A 5,886-nucleotide genomic window follows, 5' to 3' on the forward strand; every position below is an offset into this window, starting at 1 on the left:
CCACAGAATACACGTCGAATGTGTCGGTACTAAGATTTCGTGAAATTTTCCCTAGCAAATTAATCTCCACGAGGGGTGTCATAAATTGCATCCATGCAGTCCATATGTGAGCTCTGAGCTCTATGGATTTTTTCGTATGGTGATGTGTCAAATGTAAAGTGTATGTCGATAATGCGATTTCTCTGGAGCAACTAAAAGAAAATGTCTGAAGCGAAGTGGCAGACATCCTGGTGTCTATATGCCGGGTAGCCATGCAAAATCTTGTTCACCGTTTAAATGAGTGCCGTAGGAGTGCTGTTTTGCCTTTAAATTATTTTTAAGAAGTAAATTCCTAAACTGTGTATTTCCATAATACATAAACATTTTGTTGATAGACTTCAATCTGTGTTTTACTTTGACATATCAAATATAAACTTGAAACTTCCTGGCAGATTAAAACTGGGTGCCGGACCGAGACTCGAACTCAGGACCTTTGCCTGGCAGAAGTGGAGCTGTGAGGAGGGGGCGTGAGTCATGCTTGGGTAGCTCAGTTGGTAGAGCACTTGCCCGAGAAAGGCAAAGGTCCCGAGTTCGAGTCTCGGTCCGGCACACAGTTTTAATCTGCCAGGAAGTTTCATATCAGCGCAATCTCCGCTGCAGAGTGAAAATCGCATTCTAAATATAAACTTCATTTTCAGGGCAGGACAGAGTCTCACACTTCGCTTTTCTAAATTGTTTTCCCCTGTGCCGTCCATCACACAAACTAAATTTCAGTATATGACCAATATACACACCCATCTGAAGTCGAAAATTTAGTATGTTGTTTACATTATATGTTGAAATTTCTCTGTCCACATGTCTGCACTTGTTTAAAGTCCAGTTATTGATACTGCATCTTCAGTTAAAATGGATGCTCCACTGTATTCTGTTTCCCCTTTTTCTTTGCAAAGACGCTAAATTACGATTCATGCCAGCAACTGTTTACATTTCATTTCGCTTGGACTGTATTGAGATACTAGGTAGGAATGAAATGATGGGAGCTTCCGCGCCGCTCACAATAGCAACCGCATAAATGTGGAACAGCTGTGGCGCCACACCGTCTACGCAATGTCGTTTCGACAGCTGCCGAAGAAGTGTGCGACGTGGCTTGCAGCCAGCTAGAGATACCTTAGCTGTAACGCACTCTGTCTAATGGTGCAGCGCCAACGGACTGTCGCGACTTAACCGCCTGTTTCGGCATTCCACATCGCTGCCAGATGAACGTTATGCGCAGTATTTAACAAGCTCCGTGATACATTTCTCCTTTTGTTGTGCGATTGTCACTGTACACAGGAGAACAAGAAAGGGTACTTGTTTCAATATTTATTCCGTTGGTTTTTTGAAGAAGCGCTAAACAGAGCTACGGAAACGCAGAAAGTAACAAGTGAGAAATGATTGCAGGTGCAGTAATTGCACTTAGTTCAAGGAATTTTTGGAAAAGAAAGAAGATATAGAACTAAATAGAAATATGTAATGTGGTTGCCTATGAACCAACACGTGGAACTTCAGCACCATCATACCAAAAGTCCAAAAACATACCTCCAACTCCTAGATAATCTGTAATTACAGGTGCACCTTTCATGTGGTAAATGTCTGTGGGAATGTGTTCTCATGATGTGTTTTGTGAGAGGAAAAAATATCTAGCAACATAATACGGGACTCTGTATTCTTACAGCAGCGATGTAGGATCCAGAAGTTGGAACTCGCCTCTAAACACACTTAAAAATGGCTCTAAGCACTATGGGACTTAACATCAAGAGGTCATCAGTCCTGCGAACTTAGAACTACTTAAACCTAACTAACCTAAGGACATCACACACATCCATGCCCGAGGCAGGATTCGAACCTGCGACTGTAGCAGCCACGTGGTTCCGGACTGAAGCGCCTAGTACCGCTCGACTACAGCGGCCGGCAAACACACTTTTCAGTAGAACTTTGTCAGTATTGAGAACATGACAAATCAGTAGTTCAGATGTGTGCCGTATTTAGTTTTAAAAAATCAGGGAGACGTGATCCCATTACCAAATTCTTAAAAATTATGTCTTAAGATAATGGGATGATTTCCCGAAACATGTTGTGTTTTTTAAATAAAATACAGAATACATTAGGACAACCGATGCATCATATTTTCCGTACTGAACTTGTAATACAAATATGCTACGGATTTAAAGGAGATTGCTTTTGATACTGTCCTACCACCCGCACACCTCAATGTCGATTAATAAAAATAGTGCTCTGGATCTGGAAAGGCCTCCAAAATTATGAAAAGAGAACCTGTGTAGTTATAAAATGAATTCCACACTTCACCTGTAGCAATCAGCCCCCCCCCCCCCTCTCTCTCTCTCTCTCTCTCTCTCATTGGTAAATGTTCAGGCTGCGAATGCTTCCATGATGTCTTTGACAGTTCAGCAACAGTTCGTCGAATGGTAGTGTTTTCTCGTATAGAAAAAAAAAACAGTTGAACAAGATATATGTACAAGATTCAACTCTTTATACACGTTCAAAGTACAATATTTGTTCACATTAGCATGCCAGTTCGGACGTCCCAACAAAATATTTTACATGTGTGTTAATTCACGTTAATTAATTAACTAAAGCAGAAAAGCTTCATCGTCCGGAGAAGACCATCTATTAGCCGATTGGCAGGGCCACGCGCCGCTTACCCCATAAGAGGTGAGTGATCGTCGCATGTTGGTATGTTACGGTGCAGTTACAATGGATGCGAGTTCTGACGAAAATGTATTCTGATGAGTAGGTCCGAAATCCTCGTCAGAACAATACGGTTACATTGCGAGCTTTTTCTGATAGTATATTTCTGCCAACCAACAAAGATGGACGGACTTGATGAATTTTATTTTTTTTTGAAAGGCTGTTAATGAAGTTATTGTCGTAAAACGGTGGAAAAAGCAGAGCAAGTCAACTAGTTATTTTGTAGAAGAACGACAAATAAGAGTTTCAAACGTTATTTCAAGAATTGTAGGACTAACTGGAAAAGTTTTTAGAGTATTTTAGGATGAGACTACCAACATTTGAATACATGAAGAAGAGGAAAGAAGAAAGCGTCAAAAGGTTTTCCAATTTTAGTGAACGTAGTGTGGCAAAACGAAGTCTGGCTGTAATTTTAAGGTAAGAAAAAGTTTAACAAGGTATTCGTATCGTCAATTCACTGGAAATTGTAAATATTAATAAATTTAATTTTTATTATTTTAAATTTTTATACTTTTTAATTATTCGAAGTGTAAATGAAAATACAAACAAGTGAAATAAAATATGCAACAAAATTGAACAAATGTCACTTGAATTTTCAGTGTATATCGTTAGGCGTTACACTATAAAAAGAACTGGAGTTGCCACTTGTGAAGTCCAACTATCATTCGTCTCTGAACCACACGGTGTTACGCTTGGTGTTGGATGGTGGATTAGCTGTAGTTCATGTTGATCTCTGAACCTTCCTTTTCCCAAATGATGCTCTTCGAAGCACTTGTTGGGGGTTAATCCTCACAAACTGTTTTTCTTTATTGTGCCATGTTCCCCTAATATGGCAGTAACCTCATCAGAAAATGATAGTCCAGATCATCCTTTCGAGAAGCTGAATTTCTTTCCTTGAAAATTTGTGTATTTTTTTCGTTCCCCCACCCTCCCCGCAAAAGACCGTCTTCTTAAAACACCTGTCGGAGATTCGTCCTCACAAACATTTACATTCCTCTGGTACTTTTCTCAAATATGGCAGTAAACTCATTAGAAAATGGTAGTTCGGATCTTAGTTTCGAGAAGTTGAATTCCTTCCCTTGAACATTTTAATTTTTTGTTCAAGCGTCATCAATTTAATTGCAAAGGTATTATTTATCTTGGCAATTTTTTTCTGAGGAGCAGCAAACTTTTGTGGTGGAGTAGTTCCATTCGTTGTGTTATGGAGTGATTTGATAGTTTGCGTTTGTGATTCTGGTTCGTTTCCAGGGGGATCAGGAGAAAAGTAGTTCTTGAATTCTGAATCACTGCATCAAATGTTGTCTCGCTCAGGACATCACCTTGCAGTTGTCTTTTTCGAAACTGATTCTTCAAAAAATCCACGTTTTTGAAGTTACCAACTTAGACTCTTTGATGATTCCTCCTTCGTCTCCAATCCGTTTTTTAGGATTCTTGCTCATTTACTTGAAAAACGTGTCCCTGAAACATCGACACTTAGTTTTGGCTGCATCATCTGGAGTTAGTCAAAAGACCAATCGATCAATGTTTTTAATTGTAATCTAGTGTTATGTTGGCGTTTTGAATTACTGTAGTTGTTTCTTATTACAGATTTCTGTCCACCAGGACGTCATTTCGAGCAGTAAGCTTCTCCCACAGAGTTTCACACTGTGCCGTTCGAAACATAGTTAATGAAACTTGTCAAGCTATATGGCAGATCTTCTGCGTAATACAGAGGAATGGAAAACCATCGTGAGTGACTTCTGCAACAAACGAAATTTCCGCAACTGTATCAGTTAGCATGACAAGTCCCAAACAAACAGGGTAGACATATTTCAAATATAACAGGAATTTTTTTGCTGTATTGCAGAGAATATGTGATGCAAATTGCAAGGTCATCGCTATTGAAGTTCGGGCTTACGGTAAGCAAAGTGATGGGGAAAACTTTTCAGATTCAAATGTTTATCAACGGTTTGAAGCAAACACTTTAAGCATACCAGGGAATGAAAATATTCCGTCAACCGACATTTCAGCACCCTTTGTTCTGTTGGTGATGATGCGTATCGCCTAAAAATGTATTTGTTGAAATCATATTCAAGACAAAGACTTACTATTAATGAACAGATTTTCAATTATAGACTGTCAAGAAACAGATAATGGTAGCTGTCTAAACGGAGCTGTCTAAAAAGTGATCGATCCAGATAAAGTAGACATCGTAGTTAAATGCGTTTGTCTTTTGCGTAACGTAAGCATCCTTAAGGAAGGTCTTACTTTCCTCGATATTTCTGAGGCGGACATTGAACAACTACACAATACGCCAGTTTCACGAAGATTCAATCACTACCGAAGAAACGCGAATGAGACTACGGAAACCTCGAAAGATTATTTTGTTAGTCCAGCAGGTGAAATTCCGTTTCAATACAACGTACTGTAACAGTGACAGCACTATAAGTATGTCAGTGATGACTAAAATGTGGCCGAGCGGTTCTAAGCGCTTCAGTCTGAAACCGCGCGACCGCTACGCTCGCAGGTTCGAATCCTGCCTCGGGCATGGATGTGTGTGATGTCCTTAGGCTAGTTAGGTTTAAGCAGCTCTAAGTTCTACGGGACTGATGACCTCAGATGTTAAGGCCCATAGTGCTCAGAACCATTTGAACCATTGAGCTTATGTACCTAATTAAGTCAAACTCCACATCAATATAAAAAATTGTTCTTACGGCTTGTGTTGAGTTCTGTAGCAACTTTCTCCCACTTAAGCCGAGAAATATATCTGTTTTGATCATGTTTGTCTCTCATATCCCACAAACATCTGTTCTCGTACAGAAGACTGATCAGTTTATCGTAATTCATGGCGAAATAATCAAATCACTCTACATTCAACCAACGAAAACACCCAAAAGAGAGGCAGGTCACACGAAAAATCGAACATGTTATAATTTCAGCTTGTTCTGACGACGGCAAGCGTATCCTCACGTGTTCGTCGCTGGCAGTGTAAACACTGTCGATGAAAAACAGGTATTTGTTTGTTCGAACGATTTAGCCATTACACATTTTCGTCAGAACTCGCATCCATAGTAACGACAGCCTCAGGCGACCACCGGCCGCGTGCTCCTGCGTGCGCGTACAAAGCGAGTGATGGACAACACACGCTGCTCATGCGGTTTCGCCACGTGAAGCCGTGTT

General features: G+C 40.2%; 1 non-coding gene across 1 annotated transcript; it reads left to right on the forward strand.

The window, feature by feature from the left end:
- The first annotated feature begins 514 nt into the window (after positions 1-514).
- Positions 515-589, forward strand: Trnas-aga (transfer RNA serine (anticodon AGA)). Its single transcript has one exon. It is a non-coding gene; the product is annotated as a tRNA-Ser (tRNA).
- The last annotated feature ends 5,297 nt before the right edge of the window (positions 590-5,886 follow it).

This window comes from Schistocerca serialis, chromosome 1 (assembly GCF_023864345.2).
Source record: "Schistocerca serialis cubense isolate TAMUIC-IGC-003099 chromosome 1, iqSchSeri2.2, whole genome shotgun sequence".
Taxonomy (NCBI): domain Eukaryota; kingdom Metazoa; phylum Arthropoda; class Insecta; order Orthoptera; family Acrididae; genus Schistocerca; species Schistocerca serialis.